At 46.7% G+C, this 25,138-nt stretch overlaps 1 pseudogene; it reads left to right on the forward strand.

Annotated features, from left to right (window-relative positions):
• Positions 1-5,163: 5,163 nt before the first annotated feature.
• LOC142591219 (small ribosomal subunit protein eS28 pseudogene) lies at positions 5,164-5,437 on the forward strand (annotated as a pseudogene).
• Positions 5,438-25,138: the final 19,701 nt, after the last annotated feature.

A 25,138-nucleotide genomic window follows, 5' to 3' on the forward strand; every position in this document is an offset into this window, starting at 1 on the left:
TGTTTACAAAATGTATTTTTCTTCTTGCACTAGGACAATCAATTAGAGCCAGTGCTAACGAATCGTGAACTTGTACATATTAATTGAGGTATCACTATCCGAACACGGATACAGCGCAATAAGTGATGGGATATTTTGCTAATGCTATATTAAACGTAACTTGTACTGATATCTGAAACTGAAGTAGCCCAGCGCCAACAGCTTGAATAGTAAGTCAGCTGTGAGGCACGAATGGAACGTGTCGCATGTCGTATGTACAAGTATGTCGAAGAACAGAGCCATAACTCCATCAAAGTTTACAATCCGTTCCAATAACGAAATTTTGTTATATCTGAATACAAAACGGTTGCCGTTTTACCTGACAACGGAGGTGGCTTTGAAATAGTATACAGCTCTTAAAGCGTTCATCACCAAGCCCCATAGCACATTTTAGTTCGACACTGAAAGTTGTTATGTGGTCCCCAAGGAGTCTTGCAACGCAGCAATTTGTCAAATTACTTCATGAATAGCAGAGATAGAAATAATTAAAGCAGCGTGAACTCATGATTACCGGAGGCAAGTGTCACTGTCAACATGGGCACACTCTCCTTTTGCCCCATTTAGCCTCCGCAAGCAAAATTCCTTCCCTGCTTTCTGCCACACTCTTATGATGGTACCGCACAAGCGGCTGCGTTTGTCTCGTGTAGCGTAGCTGACGATGTTGCGCGCTTTGAGCGAGAGCAAATGATCAGTGTCAATCACGAGAAATGAGGCAGGCGTGGGAGGATGAAAGAGTATAATCGCGGTGCTGGAACACGGTAGAAAATGTGATAGTTTCGTTCTCTGCGCGCGCGACTGCACGACGTCGGAACAACCAGACGAAACGAAAGTAGTCATTTCTCTGGCTGCCGCACGAAGTAAAAGAAAAACACGCAGATGTCCGGTTTCATTTTTTTATTTCTCTAAACAATAACTCGGTGTTTTGAAGCAACAGATTAAACAAACAACTGATATTGCCATGAATAATTCTCCATGTCACGTGCAGTGGCGTAGCTAGGTCGTCTGGCACCCGGGGTCTATAGGTCTTCTGTCACCCCCGCCCCGCCCCCCCCTCCCCGCGGGTGTAGCCGAGGAAGTCGAGAATGTCAACAATTTCCGGGTGTCTTCAGACGTATATGGATAACCCCCCCCCCCCCCCCCCCGCTGGCTTCTTGCACCCGGGGCCGACGCACCCCCCCCCCCCTTTGCCACGACGTCACAGCACTGTGCGGAGGCGCACTTGTATATACGTCGACTTTCCGGCTGGGAGCGCGGCGCCCGCGCGGAGAAGAGCAAATGGCGTTTGTTTTGAAATTTAAGCGCTTTCCGAGGTGCGTATACGGATGTAATACTTACACGACAAGATCGTTAGCGCGAATTGTATTCACTTCGGTTTTCAGTGCAAAAAAAAACATCATATCAATTCGGTCTGTATTTTCAACTGAAATATCTCATCAAGCGATAGTACCCCCATTTATAAGGTCCATTGCAAAAGCCAAGGCAAGACAAGACTTTTACACTAGCACACTCAGGAAATGGCTTTAAATATAGGATGACAATTAAGTCCGCTGCTTTGTTTAGGCATGGCTAAGGCGATATTCCCGAGCTTAGCTGTAACGACACAAAGGGGGACAGCCACGTCCTTGCCGACCAGCCTTTGTATAATGTTTTTACTTGATATATTAAAGCTTATGATGTCGCAGGCGCTTCTAGATAAGGCTTCTAAGTAGCTCAAGTATCCTATGAAAGTTTGAGTGGCCCAGGGTAGCTACGTGATATTTTCAGTTTGAAACATTCACAGGTCTTCTTCCACGCAAGCATAATACACCTGTTGCGTCAATGCTGAAATTATAACATGATATACTTCAAGCGCAAAGAGCGATGGAACGAAAGATTATGCGTGGCTCTGCTACCACGAACACCAGAGGCCAGTGTAGCTGGGGTAAGGACAATAAAGTAGTGCCAAACCGCACAGTGGACACAGCAGCGCTGGCAACGCCTCACTACAGCGTCCGCCATAGGCGTGTACCACGGCGTCCGCGATTAGCGTGGCCAACGCCGCATAAGACGCCGCAGTTGTCTCCCCTCTGTGCGGAGAGGCGGGCCAGGAGGACAATCGAGGCACCTTAGCATCTGCCGGAGAAGAACGCCCCTCCTCCCTCGCATGATCCCCTTGCATCACGCACCATAGGAGAAAGCACGCGTCCGTGCCGCATTTCTCGCTCGCGTGCGCGCCGCTCCTTCCCCCGATAGGCTCCACCCAGCCTCGCGGCGTGGCTATGCTATTTTATAGCATGCTATTGGTAAAGCCCCTCCATACACGTTTCCGCCGACCAGGTTAAGTACCGCCAACCTGCCCTCCTCCTCCACGCTCCTCTCCCACTCACCCCCTTAGCTTCTGGCGTCAAGCGGAACTTACGTAGCTGCAGCTTCCTCTTCCGAGTGGAAGTGACGCTTTGCTTATTAGCGTTGTTTACTTTCGCGTCGCTGGAGAGGGTTTAATTGCAGGAGCTACGGTTCAAACTGTGAATGCGATTTCATCCAAGAACCTCAGCCTACTGTAACCAGCGATCTGCTCGTGTTCGCTGCTTCGCGTCAACCTGCCACGGGTTGAGGCACGAGCGACAACGTAAAGTGGAATGTAGTGCCTGGGCGCTTGGAGACCCCTACCGTTTTTCGTGCATTTGGAAAACAGCGGCCGCGACCTGCTACTTCAGCGGAATACAACAGCTTGTTCCCTTTGCATTCTTCTTATGGTGACAGCCACAGCTCTGCTAAGCACGCGTGGGCGTCTCACCATCGTCTAAAGCAGTCAAAGCGGAAATTCCCGCAGCGCAACTCCAGGAAGCGGAAACGCCAGAACCGGAAATACCGGAACCAGATTTGGTGTGAGGCGAAAGGCGGCGCACAACAAAGGTTGTCTCTACTTAAAAAAGCGGCAGTGGCGCGTGGATGCAGGGGCTTTCGCTATTGGGGCCGAGGACTTACTGAGTCGCCATCTATCGGAAGCGCTTCCCTTGCGTAGTATGAGGGATCACGCGACGCGTTCCTCATAGGTTTCGCTTACGGCACTCATTAACACTACGCGGAAGCCCTCCTGGGCATTTCTGTAAGTACTACCAAAACGAGGAAAGGTTTATAGCGAAGCTGTAAACCTCTACCATCCAAGGAAATCTCCATGTCGTAAGCAAAAAAAAGATCCGCATACGTGGGTTGATCCTGGAAATAGTGCAATACCAGGTGAATCTGGCGTTAAGCACTCCCCATACGTGGGCCGATCCCGAAGATAATGCAATGCTGGGCTGACCCGCATCTGGGGTGAAGTAGGCGTTAAGCGCTCCCCATACGTAGGCCGATCCTGAAGATAGTGCGACGCCGGGCCGACCCACGGCGGAGGTGCAGTTCGCCATTAAAGGAGTATTGACACAAAAATTTAAAGTCGCGATAACTTGTGAGATTGATTTACTTGGTCACACACACATCGTCTATAAAATATCAGCGGCGAATATCGCTTAGAACATATTTAAAATGAATATTAAAATACGTGCGCGCAGCCAACCGCAAAACAGAGGACCTCGCGACATTGACATCAAGAGGGATTGTAAATAGCCAAGAAAACGCTACGTCATGCGGCTACGTCACGAATTTTCGTTGGCCGCCATGCAGCTTACATCTGCTCTTCTCCTCTGTTGTTGCTTGTTCTAGCTGTTGCAGTGGGACGCGCTCCGTGTCGCTGCAACTGCAGTTTTTGTCGTGTCCATCGGTATATTTCCCGCACTATCAACTTGACTGCGCTGCCACAACGTTCAACGCCGATTTGTTGTGCCTTACCATTGATCGTGGCCGATGCGAGGCTTTTCTTGAGGTTCGTCCTCGCCATCGCCGGCCGCATTATCTGAGTCGCTAAGTGATTGGCCACGTCTAAAGCGCGAGACACATGGTGCGGTTTTCCGTGCGATCTGTCGTACGGCGCGTCGTGTGCGACTTGCTGCATGCGACGATTCGGGACACATGGTACGAATGAGCGAGCGGCCGATAGCTCCGCCCAGAAGCTGCGCCCCTGCGTGGAAGTTCGGAATGCTGCGTAACTTCGAACAGAAAGTGAAAGCAACCGTATTTGCACAGCTATCATGTTTGAAACAAACGATGACAATATAAACACGTCTATGCGAGCACTGTAGACGTGTTTCCGCAATGCCGCGTTAGCAGTATCGGATCCGTTGACAGCCGCCGATGGCCAGGAGCCGGCAGGCATAGCTCGCTAGGCCATCGAATCCGACACCGGTTGCGCTCGTGACACAATCGCTTGCAGCTCGTATAACGAAGCGCCTATGTTAGTCGGCACAACGTGTACACAGTTATATCACGCTTAAATTGCAGCACATTTGATTTCATTGGCGCCGACAGAAGTCGACGAGCATGCCAGGCGAGCTTGCGATTACTGGGAGACGATGTAGGCCTATCTCGCCGGCCGTCTATCCGGGGCTGAGGGTCCTTGCGATGCGTCCGCAGCTCGTAATATAGCGCCTAAATTCGTCAGCACAATCAATGCCTGAACATCTATGTTTCTCTTTAGTGAAAATACGGTTAGTTTTCCCGGCGCCGTTAGTAGCAATGAGTAAACACGCCAGTCAGGCGATCCCCTTCGTATACAGACGATGGCTGGCACGCCTGCGCTTACCGCGTCCGAGTAGAAATCACTCCAACGATTTACTATTGCGCACAACGTTTTATAACTCGCACTCTTTCGAGGTCACTTTATTCTAGAAGTTATTGCGTGTCAGAAACAAATTGTAGCCGATTTATGTGCCGCCGTCAGCGGCGAAAGAGGCCCGCATTTCGACCAAGGACAGAAAAAAAAATTGGAGGACGCTTAAGCTTCGCCTACAAGAGTGGAACGCGACAGCGTTCCCGTCGACCCGCCAAGGGGTGTAAGACAATGGGATACGGCGCAGCAACTACGCGCCCCGCATCGGACGCGGTGAGCATCGAGCAATGCAGCGTTCGGCGCGACAACGAAATGTGCGCCTGAGCAAGCGACGCACGCCTGAGCCTTACAAACAGCTCGTTTCTAAGGCAACACCGCGTTCACTAGAGGCGCTTTTGTACCGCTTTGAAGCATCGAACTCGTGGCTCACACGCTTGCCAGCCGCCGACATGGATAAAGTCAAATTGGCACGTGTGACCAAGGTCTTAGGCCGTACCGGATCCCAGGGGCAGTGTACCCAGGTCCGTGTCGAGTTCCTGGATGAGTCCAACTGGTCCATCATAGACAACGTCAAGGGCCCAGTCCGTGAAAGCGACATCTTGACCCTGCTTGAGTCTGATAGGGAAGCCAGGAGGTTGAGATAATGCTGCATCGCAGGAGGCTGACAGGATGACTCCAGACTTCTTCAGTGATAAATAAACATGCTACACCCCTGAAAAAGAAAAACTCGTGGCTCAGTGGTAACGTCTCCGTCTCACACTCCGGAGACCCTGGTTCGATTCCCACCCAGCCCATCTTGCAAGTTGTTTTTTATTTATGAAGTGCCTGCTGGGATTTATCGCTCACGGCCAACGCCGCCGACACCGACACCTACGCCGACGACACCGGCTTTTCTGCGACACGAGCACCTTAACGCTGTCGCGTTAAAACAGACATGATAAGAGCGGCGAGGCGCCCGCTCTCCGGCCCCGCCCCGCCGGGTCTACCACGTGGCCACGACGTTCACGCTACCGGCGCTGTCATTGGCTGCGGTCGTCCGATCGATGCGGCAGTCCCACGACAATATTCAGCAAGTTGATCACGCACGCTGGCTGCGCGTCAGAGCATAAGTCATGGCTTTTTGCGAACACTTGACCACTTTGTTTACATTTCCGCTTCTCCTTTCTCGTTGCTCTCTGGAACCCAAACTTCGACTGGTCGCTACAAAAAAGACTGCAAATAAATTACCTGTAGCGCTCTGATGTAAATGAGGCTTCGTGCCGTGATTACTGGGTCATTAACTACTTATTAAAGGAGAAAAAACCGCGTGGACTTCTTTTGTGTCAGTACTCCTTTAAGGGGCCCAGATACACAGCTTTGCTGGTCATCATTCTTCAGAGAGTGGTAGGGTATTGAGATTTTTTGCCATTACAATAAAAACATAAACGCCAACAAGTAAGTAACAATCACACGTAGTGACCCTATTGAAAAAGATGGGAACGAGGATCTACGAGAAATGCTCTATGCTATTATTGCTCTATAGACTGCACGATTTCTCGTTTACTGAATGATTTGTAGCAGACTGAATAATTTGTCGCACTACAGGTGTGTATGTGATTGCGTTCTTGCAAATGAGCGGGATGCTCATAAACCATGAATGAGTTTGAACGAGCTGAATGCCTACAAGTTGAACGACCTTATATGACCTGCGAGAGTATCAACCCTAAAAAATATTGGCATTTCCTTTTCATATCTACTATAATAATTCAAATTGAATTCTTTTAACGGTAATACATGCATGATCACTTGTGCTGACCTTACTGCAGTGTTGTCTTGCTGTAATGGTTTGTTCACAATTCTACGGTAGAGTAATTTTGAGGTGAAAATGTGAGATGAAATAATGGCTTGTATTTGTAAATAAAAGACTATTCTTTATGGAGATTCTTTTGCACAGACATTCAAGTTTTCATTATTAGTGATGCCCTCTGAATTGAAGCAACAGCATGTCATTCATCTCAGAAGTGTTGTTTATTGGACCTTGCAATGGTACTTCGATACACCCAGTCTGCTGACAGATGACCATTGGAATGTGTTCCTTGAGTGAGAGCTTGCAGGGCACCTGAAAAAGTAAAGAAAAGCCAACAATTTATTTTCATGTATGTACTTAGATAGTGCATAGCCAAAGCAGATTTGCCTGCATTCACACAGCTAAGAGTGCTCCAGCGTTCAGAACGTTTCGGATACTGAACAAGGTTTAGTAAAAATAAGTGGTCTTCTGCAATGCTTATGACTTCTAAAGGAACATGCATTACTGTTGTAGAATAGCCTGTCACATTAGCAGTGCACTAGAACAAGTTACCACCATAAAAAAGAAAAAACTCTGTTTGATCAAGAATAGTTACTAGAATTGAAGCAACAGAAGTAACAAGCCTAAAATGTAATAATAAAAAGCAGCACAAACTAGTCGAGCAAACTAAATTACTTTGAAACGACCGCTCTGCCAGCAACGTAAAAACCGTGGTGGCGTAGTGGCTTTGACATTGCACTGCTAACCTAAATGGTACAGGATAAAATCCTGGCCACAATGCCCGCATTTCAATGCCAGCAAAATGCAAAAATATAGGGTGCATTGGGCGCACATTAAAGAACCTCGAGTGTTCAAAATTAATAAGGAGTCCCCCACTCAAGCATCCCTCATAATCGTACTGTGGTTTTGGCAGATAAAACTCCTGTATTTAATTTACTTAGGACAAATAGTATATGCATAAGGGCAAATACATTTACAGAATCATCTGACAGCAGCTACCCCCCCCCCCATATAAAGAAATTTCATACTTTCTAAAATAAAAAAAATTGTGAGATTATTTGAGCGAATGTCTACCTGTGCGAATATTATTGCAATTAGTTTTATATGGCCCATTTTGCCTTATTTTATTTTTAACTAAATTATATGTGCAGCGCAGCTGCTCACTACCCCTAAAAAATTTGCCTCCACTCCTTAAAATGCATGGTATTGTTTCAAGCGACAAGTCAAGACAAGTTTGCTTTACGATTGTTAACCTAAGCAAATGATTTTCACACTTCTTGGCATCACGACTCCTGGGCAGGATCACTAGTCACACTGGGTCTTTTTTCACCGGTTGTCCACAAAATGATGCTAATGAAGACATCAACCTGAGTTTGTAATTGTTAATGCATCCTGTTTCATAATAATGAGTTTATGGTCATTGATTATGGTTTATGGTCAAGCCAAAAGAGTTCCTGTTCTCGCTGGTTATGTTCGTGGTCTTGCCTCAGAAAGAGCTTACTGCTCGCCAGTTCTATGATGCAGGTCACTGTCGTCAGGGTTGGGTGAATGGCCATAGTGTTGATTCCTTTGCGCAGAATGGCAGTTGTAGGTTTAGTGTGCTTGTAGGAAGACAACCTCAAGATATCTTTGCAGTTTCAATGGGTTCTTTTGGTTTTAATAGATCAAATTTTCTTGACACTGTCTGCACAGGTGATCCTTTAGTGTTGCCGTGAAGATGACATTTAGCTGTTGTTGTGCGATACTACGTGCACCACGTGTCTACCACGAGGCGACGGGAGCTGCCATACTACTTGCACCATGTGCATATTAACGAGGTGACGCGAGCTCTCACTTCTCTGCGACGAATCAAGAATTCGACACGGGAGGCGACTTCAAGGATCGGCCAGCCATCTCCGCGACGAATCAAGAATTCGACGCGGCCGACGTCATCCGCCAGCGCCGCCTGGTTCCTGCTGACGCGTGTGACCTAAGGAACTGAAAGGGACAACTCGCCATTGAGAGAAGAGAGAGTCGCTTCCACCCGCCCAGTCGGTCTCATGAGCTCTTACTGCCACCTGTACGCTATCATCCACTACCTTTAAATATTGTATAAACTTTTTTCGTTTATTCGTCCGCGGAAAGAGTCCGTCTTTCGTCCTCCACTCTGAAGTCAGAACAGTGGATGGCAAGCTGTGGGATTCGAAGACAGATAACGCCCGCTACACCGCTCAACGGCAGCCACGAGGACCACCGGCGTCAGCTACTTTGTAGGGGTGAGTGCCCGACGTTTGCCTGTCGCAGCGCCAGACATTTGTCGCACACGTAAATGCTAAGGACCATTGCTCAAGTATTCTGAAAGGGTTGTAGTGGTTTTGTCTTACTTCGCTTCAGGCATTGCATAGAATTCCGCTTTCGGAAGCAAAGCTAATTTAGAGGCAAAACCGGAGATGAGCAGTCAGATTGCGATGGAGAAGCTCAGGATACAGGACCTTGTTGATGTTTGTCAGCAGATGGGCATTCCTGTCACCGCGGCAAGTCGAAAGAAAGCCATTTTGGACGTTATGAGGGCACAAGAGGTAACTTAGGAGGAAGTCGAAGCGGTTTGGGGAGAAATTCTTAAGAGGAGAAGCGAGAAAGAAATGCGCGAAGACGAGCAGAAAAGGCGCGAGGAGGCAGAGGAGAGAAAAAAGCCTCGAGGAGGCAGATGAGAGGAAAAGGCTCGAGCAGGCAGAGGAGGAAAAGCGCGAGGAGGAAGACGACAAAGAAAGCCGCGAAGACCAAGATTATGCTCTTAAAATGAGAGAACTGGAAATAGAGCAAATATGAATCACCTCGGTGCGTTCAAGTTTCCTTTCCGGTGGAGATGATACGCCTAAAGTGAGAATACCGGATCTGGTGCTATCGTACAGGATAGGCGGTGATATCGCACTTCTTCTCGTGAATTTCTAACGCACATGTCAAAGGGTAGGGCTGGACGAAAGCCTTTGGTCTTAAAAACTTCTTCCAGTTATCCCAGGAGAGGCCGCGGAAGTTCTCGCACGCTTATCTGAAGAAGACTACGAAAACTATGGAAAGGTAAACGCCGTGCTTCTTCGCAAATACCGCCTCTCTGCCAAAGGATTTCGACAGGGGTTTAGACAGGCAAAAAGGGGCAGCGAGTCGCCCATTTATTTCGCGTACGAGCTAAAGTCTAACTTAAAAGAGTGGCTCAAAAGTGCAGAAGTGTATCATAAGCACGACAAGGTGCTTGAATGCATAGCACTGGATGAGTTTTATATAGTTCTTCCAAAAGAAGTTCGATTTCGGCTGCAGGACATGCTCTCAGAGGTAAACCTAGATAAGGCAGCGCAGCTCGCGGAGGAATATTACGCGCGCCGTAACTTTCAAGAAAAACCGATTCAGGAAGATAGGCTAGAAAAAAAGGACTATTCTGTAAAGCAGTTTTGCCCTCGCTACTCACTTTCGCCGAATAAGAAATCATCCACGAGTGACGAGTTCAGCAAGGGAGTATTGACTAAAGCTGAGGTGGCGAGGGAAGGGCTAGCAGAGACAGCTCAGTCAGCTGGGGCCGCTAAAGCTAAGGCAGACGTACGAGCGTTCGAGGCGCGGAGACCAATCACCTGCTTCCGTTACAACAAGGAAAACCATATTTCCTCAAATTGCAAGGAGGAAATCGGGTTCGCCAGCATTGGCCATTCAGACAAAAATCTGAGGCTGCTCGAGCCATATATGCAAGAGGTCGTGGTAAACGGGAAAATGTGCAGGGCGTTTCACTTCGCGATTTGTCCACCATCATGGATGTTACTCATCCATCCTGAGTTTCTCCCAGAGACTGCACAGGGGAATGCACCTGGATCTGACAAGTCGCAGAAGAGCAGAGTGCATGCTTGCCAGTTGCCAGGGTATACCCCTCGAGGGCGCTTTTGGAAAGTCGCAAACGGAGGAAGCCATGAGTCCAAGTTTTCCCGAAAATTTTCCAATCCTTTTTCCAACAAATCGGAGGAGCTTTTAAAAAAAGGACGGCCGGTCATTGTCTGCCAGTATCGCTTGCATGGCATTAACGTGATCGCGGACACGCTCCCTCTTAATGAAACGTGAAAGCTAATCTTCAAACGAGGAAAGTGACAATGTAACGTCCTCACAGCGGCAGTCTAGGCCGGGAGATACGGCTGATGAAAAGCACATGACTCAGACTTGTGGCGGATCAATTACCGGATCAGTGATAGTGGATGAGGAGCCTTTCGAGACTCGGAAAAACGGTGCACCTAGGGCTGAAGTGGAAGGTTCACTGCTTAGTCCCGCATCTTCTTGCTGGGAACAGCTTAGTAGGCTTAAACGAGAGGCACTTATCGCCGCACAAAAAAGTGACCATTCTCTGACTGTGCTGCAGACTAATGTAAATGAAAGATTGGCCCGATAGAAGATCTAGCTCTACACTAGGTCAAGTTTCAAGTACCGGAAATATTCGGATTTCAAGGGTCGCACATACAACCAACTACTCGCGCCCGAAAAGTACCGACCACAGCTTTTAGAGTTAGCGCATGGGAATGCTTGGGCGGGTCACTTCGGTATCAAGAAGACAAAGGCTAAGCTGGCGTAAGATTTCTATTGGCCAAGATGCTGGAACGAGGACGAAGCACTTGTTCGCTCATGCTACATATGTCAGCATGTCTTTAAACCTAATGACAAGTGACAGAATTTCACTCGGAGCGAGACAGGACAAATTATAAAGTTTCTTTGATCACCTCAGATATGTCTTGCCTTCCAGAATGACTGTCAGGAATTGCTTTGCAAGCTATTCTTCAGCTGTTTATTCTCTTTGAATGTGTCTTCTTTGAGAACGCTATTTGTGGAGGTCTCTATCCCGCGCTCTTTATCGGGTGCGTGTTTCATGTTTAGTACAATAACTGTATGGTACTGTTGACAGCACAGAGGGTGTTGAGCGTTTGTTTTCATGGAGTTTGGTCTGGCGTTGTGGAGAGCACTGGGAGGGTGCCCCCTTTCGCCGAAGTGGTTGGCGTTGAGGTTCGGTCACTCCATGAGCTTTCTCTGATCCAAGCAAAGGAAAGACCAGCAGATGAAAGAGCGGCAAAGCCATTTCCTTAATCCCGTCAAGGATGTCACTCAATCAGCACATCGCATACGTCGAGCGGCGTCGAACATCTCGACTTCTGTATGTATTAACTGGCGACGGGCGTGCTGTTGTGCCATACTACGTGCACCACATGGCTACCACGAGGCGACGGGAGCTGCCTTACTACGTCCACCACATGCATACCAGCGAGGTGACGGGAGCTCCCATTCCTTCGCGACGAATCAAGAAGTCGACGTGGTTGACGTCATCGCCCTGACCAGCCTGGTTCCTGCCGACAAGAGTCGCCAAAGGGACTAAAAGGGAGAACCATCCCTTTGTGAGAAGAGATAGTCGCTTTTCATTAAACCTTTACCTCCTACACAATCAAACACAAGATGCAACCAAGATTTACCAGTTCGTTTCACTCACATCTAGAACAGCCACCTGTGAGTGCCACCTTTTCTTCAACCACATTTGCAAAGCCAGGAGCCATGTCCTGAAAAGTCTGCATTAGAAGACATCAGAAGCATCAGCTTGGGGCCTCAAAATAATTCAGCAAGCTGAGAAGAAATTACTGACAGCACAAGTATGTCAATAGAAAATAAAGGGCATCAAAGCTGATCCGTTCTTCGCAATGTGCCAAATAAAGGTTGATTGTTCACGACTTTCGGAATGCACAACTCCATGGCAACTTGATAGCGATGTTAAGGAATCACTAGTGACACACTAGTGATTCACTAGTGACCCACAGACACTTGCAAGAAAAAAAAAACTTTATGCCCTCAGACAAATGCACCCACTAAAGCATAGAAGTTATGTTTAAGATGTCTTGCTACAACTACACTGAACCTAAACCTGCTTTTTTAGGCAAGGGAACAAACATTAACGCTGGTACCTTGCCTGACTCAATGAGAATCATTTGCAACGTGATAGGTGCTTTAGTGCACTTCCTTCCAATGGTGAGGCCCACATCTGGACGTTTAGTGCACTGTACAAATTGCACACGCATATCCCACAAGCTTGTCGCCGATAGTGTAAGCAAGAAACGTGTATGAAGGTCCAAAAACCATCGAACCAATAACACAAACCCAAACCAACAAACCTAGCTAGTTCAGTGCCGAGAAAAGTAGCCTCACGTCGGCTTTTCCTACAATTCTTTCTTCGCAATGGTAGAAGCTTCCTTTGCTGTGTAGGCTCGTAAATAATGAAGAAGCATGCATGACTACCTATGAAAAAAGGCATCACTACCAGGCAGGATTCCGTAAAGGCTACTCAACAATAGATCATATTCACACTATCAATCAGGTGATAGAGAAATGTGCGGAATATAACCAACCCTTATATATACTTTTCATTGATTACGAGAAAGCGTTTGATTCTGTCGAAACCTCAGCTGTCATGGAGGCATTACGGAATCAGGGTGTAGACGAGCCGTATGCAAAAATACTGAAAGATATATACAGCGGCTCCACAGCCACCATGGTCCTCTACAAAGCAAGGAACAAAATCCCAATAAAGAAAGGCGTCAGGCAGGGAGATACAATATCTCCGATGCTATTCACAGCGTGTTTACAGGAGGTATTCAGAGACCTGGATTGGGAAGAATTGGGGATAAACGTTAATGGAGAATACCTTAGTAACTTGCGATTCGTTGATGATATTGCCTTGCTTAGGGGACCAATTGCAATGCATGCTCACTGACCTGGAGAGGCAAAGCAGAAGAGTGGGTCTAAAAATTAATCTGCAGAAAACTAAAGTAATGCTTAACAGTCTCGGAAGAGAACCGCAATTTACAATAGGCAGCGAGGCACTGGAAGTCGTAAGGGAATACATCTACTTAGGGCAGGTAGTGACGGCGGATCCGGATCATGAGACGGAAATAATCAGAAGAATAAGAATGGGCTGGGGTGCGTTTGGCAGGCATTATCAGATCATGAACAGCAGGTTGCCATTATCCCGCAAGAGAAAAGTATATAACAGCTGTGTCTTACCAGTACTCACCTACGAGGCAGAAACCTGGAGGCTTACGAAAAGGGCTCTACTCAAATTGAGGATGACGCAACGAGCTATGGAAAGAAGAATGATAGGTGTAACCTTAAGGGATAAGAAAAGAGCAGATTGGGTGAGGGAACAAACGCGAGTGAATGACATCTTAGGTGAAATCAAGAAAAAAAAATGGGCATGGGCAGGACATGTAATGAGGAGGGAAGATAACCGATGGTCATTAAGGGTTACGGACTGGATCCCAAGGGAAGAGAAGCGTAGCAGGGGGAGGCAGAAAGTTAGGTGGGCGGATGAGATTAAGAAGTTTGCAGGCACGGCATGGCCACAATTAGTACACGACCGGGGTTGTTGGAGAAGTATGATAGAGGCCTTTGCCCTGCAGTGGGCGTAACCAGGCTGATGATGTTGATGATGATGACCTATGAAAAAAGCATGCAAAAGAACAGTACGTAGAGCACAGAGGTGTTAATGGATGGATATTAAGTACCGCTATCGTGCAGCAGACGCTACGTGAGAAAAACAGGCCAATGTATAAATTACTGGATTTGCAACCATGTTAGCTTCATGGTCAGGTCATTTGGTGGGGACTTGGTAGTGCACAGCTCACTTCTATTATTTTGTGTGAACGTTGTGCAACTGTGGCAATGTATAAGAAGCATATGGCTGGCGAGATTTGTGAGCCTTTCGTTATACGTGTGACAGGGAATCTACGAGTTGGCTTCCCCTCCAGAGGATTATCAGAGAGCAAGACTGCTTATTTATTATTGCAAAACAAGTGTCATAGTAGCCATGCCATGTCTCGTATTCGTAGTTGTGTGAGCAACATGCATTGTCGATTTATCGGTTCTCACCCTTTCATCTCTCACTTTGTATAGTTGCGCAAGCAGTAAATTTGGATGGTTGTTAGACTGTGTTATGTCCTGTCACCTCCTTACCTTTCTTATGAATTCTGCATTAAATATGGCTTTTTTTTTGGTGAAAGAGTGCTACTTTAAGGCATAAACAAGCTCCATGGCAGTTTGAATTTAAGGAGTGTAAGCATCCTCTAAAAACATGTACATGAGGAACACTGCAAAAGAGCACTTTAAAAGTAGAACCCGAGTGTATTGATCACAAAGGCAAGCCCTTGTGTTCTTAAATATTTATCAAAACTCAAACTCAAAACTGATATCGCGGTACAAGGTGTCCATATCACATTACCTTATCAAAGCACAGTGGTGCCTGGACGTTGTGGAACCAAGTCAGACGTCGAGATCAGCACTGATCAGCAACACAGCAGTCTGCTTACACTTTTGCTGCAGGCCCAGCCACCCCTGCATTTAAACAAGTAAGCTTAGTGTCACAAGAGCATAATATAAAAAGTGACACTGTGAACAAAGCAATACTTATTAGGTATAAATAGCAATGAAATGCTGATATTCGCCCATAGAAAGCTTTAAGTAACAAGGACTGCAAGATAAGAAAAATGCAAAGTATGGGCCATCTGTGCAAGAACATTAATCGAAGGTCCCTACATATTTTACTCCCTCCTCCTCCTCATGCATAGATGGCTGTCATGTTAGGTAAAACGGACCATATTGCAACATAGTGTAAGCAAAGGTGGTCACTTCATGGGCCAATTATAATACTACAGCACGACGTGCATCCCTGCAGTCGTTTTAATGTGTTCTGTAATGATAGCCACCTTTCAGACCCTACAGTGTCAAATCACCCATAACGCTAACAGCGTTACCCAGTAGAGTAACAGCTTTCGGGTAACGGTAGCAGTAGGCTTTCGTTACACTTTTATAACTCTCCTCCTATATTTTCTGCCAAGTTTTTATAGAATACAAGATCCAAGCATCTGCACAGGCTGAATGCAGCAGGGTGCCATAAAAATACTATAGCTTCCTACCCGACTCCATGTTCAACATAACACTGGCAAGTTCTTACGCGTCGAACGCGTAAGAACGTCCGTACAGTCTTTCGCTGCTCGCGTTCAGTCTGTGCGCGCGAGCGTAGTTATTTTGCCAGCGCTTTGCAAAGGTGTTTTTCATTTGGTGACTGCGTCCGCGAATGCCAGGATGTGCTACTTACAAACATACAAAGACCCTGCTTCAATGTAGGGACACTTATATTTTGGTTTCATCGAGGTCAGCTGTCAACGTATGGCAATGTATTGCAGTGTGCTTAACCGTCATTGGCACACGAAGTACTTGGTCATTTCTCCTTTAATTTCAAGTTCAATTTTGTGTAGTATGTGGGCTGATAATAATCACCAAGTTGCGACGCTAATCACGTTTTTTTGCCACTACTGTGCGTACATGAGGATTTCTTAGTAATTCAAGTTCTCTGAGCAAGTTGTTGATAGACTTAGTGCAAATAATTTTTCGTAGAAATAATTGCGCATTGGGATCACATAACATTTTTAGTGATTGATGGTTGTTTAATTTTATTTTTTATTTGTTTGGAACACAGTGCAATGGATTTTGATTGCCATTTTGGCTATCTGTTCACCAAATTGTTTACACTGTGTTGTTCTTCTGCTTTTTATTTTTTATATGTGGGCATGCATGGCCAATTTCATGCCTGCCTTCTACGTTGTGACATAAACAGGCAGTAACATGCTCTTAGCCGGGCTAATGAAAAGAGAGCAGATTTGTATTTCACGGTATTGTGGTTGACGCACTTGGATATTTGGAAAATATACAGCTTCAAGTTCGCCCAATAATATCTCTGACTGAAATGTCTGTTGCAAGCAATATTATTAGGATGTGACAATGTGCATGCATCTTCTGTCACTGATCAAACTGCCTGCAATAAACTCATTTGCCAACTCGTCCTTCTTTGAAGTGTTCCAATGCCCTACAATCACATTGCCAGATTCTTTTATTTTTGTGCACAAACAAACATGTAGCATTTTATTATGAAACTTTGAAGGTACCCAACTCCTATATTTCACTAAAATCTTAGGCATATCTACTCTAACCAAGGGATTCGTTCTTTTATGATAGCTTTCGACAATATCATTCTGCTATCCAGTGCTTATTGGCTGGTCGAGGAATGCGTCATACAAAGGCCATAAGTATCGCCATAAGTGTTCATCGGAGAATATGTCCCCAAGTAAAAATAATTGCATCTAAAGTAACGACACCAGCTTTGATGGGGATGTATGTGTTCATTGCATGAAATTCCAGAAAGTAAAATCTGAACCTCTTATTTGCTCTGTAATTTATGCTAGTATATGTGTCACACTGGTTCAATGTCATCCTACAGCAGATTGATCATAGTCCTGCATGTACTACAAAGATCTCGTCACAAATCTCACTTTCATTGATGACCTTTTGTATGCACTACGACTTAAGCGCACATACTTTGTATGCAGTTCAGTCATCCTCAAAGATCATGTTGCTACCACCAAGGCCGGCCGCCGAATACTCGAGATGGCGGGTCTGGCAGCCATGGCCGAGGAGTCGTGCGCCGTCCCGCTTTGCCAGAGTGAAAGGGAAACCTTTCGAGTCTCCCCCTTCCCGAGGAATGTTCATCCACAACACAACGAGGCCAGGCGCGCAGCCAGAGCCCGAGCACTCATCAAGACTGCCCTGCAAACCCCAGAGCTCGCGTCCTTTGTCGACGCGGCGCGGTATCCCGGATCTAACTCGTACGTGGCCACGGTGGTTGACCCCCAGGGCAAGATCCTGAATCCGGCGTCTATCCAACGCTCGACGGCGTCCGTCGCAGAGCAAGTCGCAGTGGCGCTGGCTCTGTGCGAACCTGGGCGCACGCAGATCTTCACGGACTCCAGGTCGGCGGCGATGGCCTTTCTCGCCGGCTCGGTCTCGGTCGAGGCTGCGGTGGTGCTGAGGACCCGCAAGACTGGCACGGCCCGTCATGTCATCACTTGGTTCCCGGCTCACATGGCCCGGAACGTCTCCCCCGGCTCAATCAACCTGGCCCACGAACAGGCGCGAGGTCTCATCAACCGTGCCTGTCCGAGGGGCCCGGCTTCACAGGGGATCGGCCGAACCACGGACCCGTTGCTTACTTTCCACGAGATCACTACTCATTACCAGCTGGGACGCAGACAGTATCCAGCTCCTCACTCGAAGCTGGGCAGACCCCAGGCCTCGGTGCTGAGAATGCTGCAGACGGGCTCCTTTCCGTCTCGCTCGAGGTTGAGCCACTACACTCTGGGTGTGGATCCCCGCTGCCCAGACTGCGGCGAGGAACGGTCGACCTTCAACCACATGCTGTGGCAATGTTCTGCGTTGCGCCACTCGCGTTTAAATCGGCAAGAAGACTGGGATGAAGCCGTCAAGAGCAACGACCTTCAAGTCTAGCTTCGGGCTGTCCAAAGGGCCTGCGACAGGGCTGAAGATCACGGTCTTCCGCCCCCGGCGCAGGTGCAGCCCGTGACTACGACAACGTAGTCCCTTAGGACCAATTAAAGTTTCTTGTCTGTCTGTGTGCTCATACGAATACAGTGCGTACCACATCACACGCCACCTCACACACCTCATACATAATTTCGTCAGGTCTACGCCACACATCGCACACATATTGTACAAGCTCTACGCATTTTTATAGCAGATCGCATAAATCTTGTGCACTTCGTAAAAGTCTGCGTAGCACTTTATTTATTTATTTATTTTTACATACTGCAGCCCCTTTATGGGGCTATTTCAGGAGTGGGTTAGATAAAAAGAATTAAAAAAACACGTTAACAATAATATAATAAAAATTCACAAGAAGTAAGGCAGATGACACAAATGAAACTCAACATAACAGCAACACTGAGAGTCAGTACAAAAACGAGAATGAGTCAATACACTGTAACAACAAGAAAATACATAAAATCAGATGTAGTAACCTTTAACAGGAAATCGTTTAATGGCAGTGACCGAATTATTCCGGGAAATAAGTTTCAGAATTCAATAGCACCTGGGAAAAAGCTGTATTTAAATTTGTTACATCGAGCAAACTAAGGCTTAATATTAAGGCTATGGTGACTCCTACTTGACCGAGGAATTTCTGGAGGAATAAATATGGAATGTAAGACACGATTAGAAAAATTGACGATGCCACGCAGAAACTTCAATCACTCAATGTGACCACGTATGGATTAAGGGGTTAGGTTCAAAGAAGATACGGCACGAGAGGGTGAAAAAGAGCGATCACAGCAACGATATACAAACCTAACAGATTTTCGTTGTATGCTCTCAACGGAGTTAATGTCGCACTGTTTATTAGGGTCCCAGACAGGAGAAGCATAATCTAGGATTGGGCGAATTGAAGTTTTATACATTAGTAACTTAGTTTTTTTTGGAAAATTGTTGAAATCGCGCCTCAAATACCCGAGCATCCGGATTGCTTTAGTGGAAATGAAATAATGTATTTTGACCACGACATCTCAGTGGTAAATATGACGCCAAGATACTTGCCGCCAAGATAAAGATCTCGCACATTTTCTATGAGAGTTCGTTGAATGTGCATAGCATATCGTTCATTTCTCGCCAGGTCTGTGCGACATGCATACATCTCGTTCAATTTCTTATATAACTGCCATACAATTTTTTTAATGGGGGAGCCACTGCTATCATCTCGAGCGTTCAGCTCCATATTCTAACAGAAGTTCTTGCCGTATATGATACAATATACTCTCACGCCGATACAAACGTCAATATAAGTGCGCAAGGGAATGCAGTTTTATTCCACTCTTTTAGCGCAATTGAGCAAGGGGTTACAAGTGTCACATGGGAAATTGCGATCTACATTGAGCCTATTGGGCTACCATTGAAGTCGATCTTAAAAGATAGGTGATCTTTTTCCTCATTCGTGTGTCATTTTCGCCCTAAGACGCTGCTCATTGGCCTTCCCGCGTTGACGTCCCGCGTTGACGTCCTGCGCCAGCAACGGCAGCTGCACTACCCTGCATATATTTTCCCCTTTGAGTTCTGCAGTACATGTTCGTTTTTCGGATGCATTACCGCAAAGGCCGACACTCAGGGTTCCTGCGAAGGAGAACGGGGGTTAGGTTACCGGCATCTACCTAACCTCCCTGTCACCCCCCTCTTTCCGGGTGGGAAGGACCCGGCATGCCTCATTATAAGATCATTGTTTTGGCACGTAAAAACACAATTTTTTTTCGATTTTGCGGAGGAAGTTCTGCGTTTTGCACTTGCGTTTATATAGTACAAAACGTCTACTCACTAACAGTTCGTAAATTTCCCGACCTCTGCAAGTCTGCAGAGGTGTAGACTCAAGTCTTATTGCAGGCATTGATTTCGGCTGCATGGTCAATCAATAGGGCAATTGAAGTTCCCAGAACCTTCATGATTGCTTTCCCTTGTTTGATCGTGAAAGGTGTTCTCGCGGTAAAACTGAGGCAGTGCGAAGCGTTTGGCTTCTCGGTGCGGACGCTTAGAAACACGCCATGCAGCAACCGTGCTCCTCCCTGGTGCCTCTGTCTGGACAAGCCGCGCCATCTATTGACAATTGCCAAGAATTCTGCGCCTTGTTTACGAAACGATAATCGTGGCGCGCCTGTCGCGGCGAACGTTGATTATTGTTCCCTTGCTTTCCGCACACCTGATGACATACTGGTTGACCCAACTTTGCGAGAAGTTTGATCAAGAAATACATTGAATGTAATTGAAGATTTTTTCTATTAGCAACACGGTCGGGCGCATCTTGTTTGCGATTGATATCGCACCTCCACGAAAGATATCTATCTTTTCTGGGCACGCATCAACTACCGCCCCAAGTGGCCGCGGAACGAAGCTAGCGCGTTTTCAATGGAAGGAGCGGGTTTTTCGGGAATAACTAAAGCTGCAGGCCGACTATTGGAAAACGCCGGTAATAGACACGTTCTAGAAAACAATCCATACGAGCCAAACACAGTGATCACGCTGTGGCAAGCAGAAATTTCCTTTTCAGCTCGCGTAAAGACTCAGTAATGGAAGATTATGGAAACGACGAGAATTTCTACTAAACTTTCGAGACTAACACGGCAGCTGTGATAAAACTGTGGCTGCTCTCGTACTAGCCGCTACAGCGTATGTAGTCCGGAGACTCAGCTTTCAATTCACGCCTATCTTCACTCTGTACACAGGGCGTGACACTGTTCCCAGAAGCGATTTTTCAAACAGAGTCGTGCAAGTTCGCGTGCTATCTATAAAAAACCTAAGCCTATACCTTCCGGAAGTGTTGGAAGCCGTGGCGGAATCGTTTTTTCGCTCGCACATGTAGTTCTGCGACATGCTGACAGCGGTTCGATACCGTGTTGCGTGATGATTTTTTTAACGCTACGCAGGGCTGAGTTCGACAGCCTCCCACCAGATGGCCGAAACTCAAAGTGCGCGCGCGCGGGGGCCTAATCTGCAAAGCGATCGGCGACGTTTGTAGAGAGCCCGTAATGCCGGTAGTTTCGTATGCGCTGTGCTTTCGACGTTTCGCTCTCGTTGAAGAGAGAGATACAGAAAGGTCAATTCCATCGCTGCTGCCATCGCAATTCCTCACTCCTAAATTCTGACAGCGAGTTTCCGCTCTCATGGAGCGAGATGTTTTCATGTTTACGTACGCGGGCGTGGCGCCGTAGGTAACGTAAACACGTTGGCGGGCTCGTTGGTCTGAATCCACGATAGAATCTGCAAGCGCGGCTGAAGAAGGACGTAGAAAGAAGCAGACACACAAAGACAGCGCTGTCTCTGTATGTCTGTTTCTTTCTAGGTCCTCGTCGAGTCAAGCTTGCCCATTCTATCATTGTTAACTTAGTAAGCGAATGTATCTTTAAGGGTTTCTACGGCCGATAAAACTATTATCCTTACTTCGTAGAGCTACCTTCTAATTTCACATTGTAATCGGTGCTTCGCCTTTTGGGGAAAAGTGCGACTTTTTTTACGTTGGCGGGCATACGTTTCTTTGAGCGATGTTGTTTCCTTGCCTGAACTAGGGAGTTTAGCCAGAACCACTTTTGCTGAATCCTCGATTATATTGACGGCCCTGTGCATGGGCGCATCTGCTGTCTAGCATATGAATGCTGGATAAGAGGTATATCGTATGTAGGCGTACGATATAAGCGAACATTGTTCACCACATAATGAAAAAGAAAGCCTGTCTAAGTAGACGCCTCCGAGTTTCTTGTTCTGCTCCCCAATGAACGGATGTTTTTAAAATAGTGCTGTAGATGTTGCTTTTCATTGTACGAATTGCAACATTTTCTCTTTAATATTCCAGCACCTTTATTCTTTCTTTATTTGTACGCTGTTCTCCATAAATAAAACTAATTGCGGGTTAGCACGTGTCTCGTGTCGACTTCGCTGGCTTGTCTAAAGTGTGAAATTGCAAAGCCTGCGAACATAAAGGAATTAGGCCGGCAACATATGAACATAGCACATGAACGACCTCATTGTTCAGCATAATGTCAGCTCGCCTTTGACGATGTGGAAATCATCCCCAAGACAGCCATTTCCCCGCTCTCAGTCCAACCCAGTGCAGCACCTGTGTCTAGGCAAATGTTCCCTGTTCACACTTGCGAGACTCCTGTGACCGCCCTTTTCCACACGCGTAGCCGACAATTGCTCAAAACGGTTTTCATGTGAGACTCCTAAGCACGTTGCCACACTGGCGGAAAATGCCACAACCATACCTATGCGCCACGGCGTTATCATCCAGCTTTATTTCGACCGCTTCCGAATTCTGGCAATGCTCTAGACATCCCCCCGGCACGCTGCAGCTACCAGTGTTCGACTACGAAGTCTCGTTGTGGGTCAGAGCCATTCTTCCAGGGTACCACACTTGTTTCCTCACGGAAACCTACGAAAAATTGCAGTTGTCAGCGTCGACACTACCATCGAGGTGTGAACGTCCAACGCCATGAGAATCCGCGGCGTCATCTTTCACACGGCGAGCATGCTGTCCTTAGACTTCACCGTTTCACGCGTACTTCGACTGCACCAAAGCAATTATATAGCGTTCTCCTGACTGCTAGTCTTGCGAGCCAGACTTTCACTTAAATCTCCCCGAAATTTGCGTACATAATAACGGCGTCTGTTTAGTTCCACGGGGAAATATTTAAATACTGTGCATAGCATACTACAATGTATGTATCCCCTACATTTTTTCCTATTGGTGACACCACTGCAAATACAGTTCAATCTCGCCAGCGCCCAACGAGGAGGGCACCAGCAATGGCATCGTCCCCCTACGCGGCGAAGGCTAGAGTGTACTAGACAATGGTCGAGTGAGTCGAACGCGCCACGTGTGGAAAAATTTTGTGAGTGCGCTGCGAGCTAACTGGATTGGGAAAGAGACCCGCTTCGCGGCATATTCAACGTACTTTCGCTGCGGGCGCCGATACCGACTGCACGTGTAAGCTCTTATAATGGTGCTTTAATTTAACTGCAAATTTAGACTGACGCGGTTTTGCTGCGTATATATGTTGGACGCACGGGTTATACAACATGGCGCTTTCCATATTGCTGTCGTTGTCAAGTGCGTCGTCTGCTAATGAGCACGCGTTCATTGCGCGGACGCTGGAGGACACCTAGTTATTCTCGCGGAAAGTCTCCGCAGTAAAACTTTTTATGGTTCTGCTTGCTTAGGTGCGTTTGTTAATCAGATCGTATTCGACTTCAGAATTCACTATTAAAATTATCGAATAACCGTTTCCGTTCGAATGTAACGCATAACAGCAATTTTTCATTCTCGAAGGTGAGGGGCCGATGCAAATGAGGCATCTTATTCCGCATGATTGTGCTGCTGTAGAGTTGTGGCTGTTGCGCAGAGGTGCACCAGTTCCTGAGGGAATTAACGCACGGGTACTAATCGGTTCTGCTGAAGAAATTCGCAGCTGTCATTTAATATATACGCGCCGTTTTGAGGCAGCCTGTAAATCACTTGATTTACTAGTAAAAACTTGATTTAGGCAAGGAAAAACATTTTTTTTTTGCCGTATCACCATGTACGCAACTAATACTGGGTCGCCAATGTGGTACCACACTTATGCTCTTCAACGAACACAGCAGATCTAGAAATATTTCTAGGTATATGTGAGGCATGCCGTTCCTTTGTTTCATTATTGTCCTTATGATAGTGCACGGGATAATTTAATGCAGCCGTTAATAATAGGCAAGCTGCTTAGTCGAGCGGACGTACAGCTGGGATCAGCATTAAAGGCATGAAATATAAGATAAGCATAAAATGCTTTTCTCAATCACACCCGAGGATAATTTCTTTCGTTTAGAAGCACTTAAAAACGCTGACGGACGCAGCTACTTCTTTTTTATTTTATTAAACAAATTTTGACATTTTACGTCTGGCGATGTGGTTGTGAGGTACCCTGTGCAGTTCTCACCACCTGTGTTTTTTCAAGGTGCACCTACAGGAGTACAGGAGTGCGTTTTCATTTCGTTCCCATCGAGTTATGCGACTTGGTTTGCACCTGTGAGCTCGATTTTACCAGCGATACGCCTTATCTACTATGTAGCCACTAGTTAGGCTACCATGGCACTATTTTTTCTGTTAAGCATGGGCTGGGCAAAAATTTCACATGGCTTACGGGCCAAAGATTAGCATATATAATGGCTACCTACAACAGCTTTTGGGCGCCCCAGGTCCGACCGCAATAAGAGCACCCGCACCAATTAATCCGCGTTCAGTTACGCGAGCAAGGTGGAAACCTGAATGGAACGTTGTATTGCAGTTTTATTTTATTTTTCTATAAGACCACTTCCCGCAAATCCGAGTACACGGCGTCGTATAGGGCAGATATGTTTTATTTGATTGAAGCAGCAAGCAGGAACATTACATATCTTTTACCGCCCGCGTTTCTCAAGGCCTACTATTAGAAAACTACATGCGCAAAATTACAGACGACATGCACATGCTGCTTCAAGACCGAGAAAAATATTTGTTTTCCCTTTCACTCAAGAGGAAATGACGTCCTGTCTGCTTCTAGTCTGTGTCCGTGTCACTTCGCCCTACAATCCAACATCATGACCCTCTTTAGCGCCCAGGACCAGACCTCTCAAATCCTGGCAGTCCATAGAGCCCGTGAGAGGGCCGTCAGGTTTCACCTAATGGTCGTCGAGTGGGCGTAGCCAGTTGACGTTGAGTTTACTCGCGTCTATTGTGGACCAAATAAAGTTGTCTCACTCACTCACTCACTCACTCACTCACTCACTCACTCACTCACTCACTCACTCACTCACTCACTCACTCACTCACTCACTCACTCACTCACTCACTCACTCACTCACTCACTCACTCACTCACTCACTCACTCACTAGAAAGGAAACAGTACAATAACATGATAGAAGGAAAACCAACACTGAGGCCGCAATGCACGAGCAAAATCACTGAACGGCACTAAAAAATGAAAAAAAAAGACTAGAAAGACAGGCATCTATTCCTAAGGTATAAATGCATGCCATATGCAATTATAAACACCCTCTGAGCAGTCTGAACGCATATACCAGGGCGCAAAGTAGTAGGAATGACGCTTCCGAGAAGTATCGCCAGCTGTTCCCAACGGCGCGACCTTGATGCGGCCAAGTCCACTTTGGTCGCAGTGCCACCACGGTATTT

The sequence above is a fragment of the Dermacentor variabilis genome, chromosome 8, assembly GCF_050947875.1.
Source record: "Dermacentor variabilis isolate Ectoservices chromosome 8, ASM5094787v1, whole genome shotgun sequence".
Lineage (NCBI taxonomy): Eukaryota > Metazoa > Arthropoda > Arachnida > Ixodida > Ixodidae > Dermacentor > Dermacentor variabilis.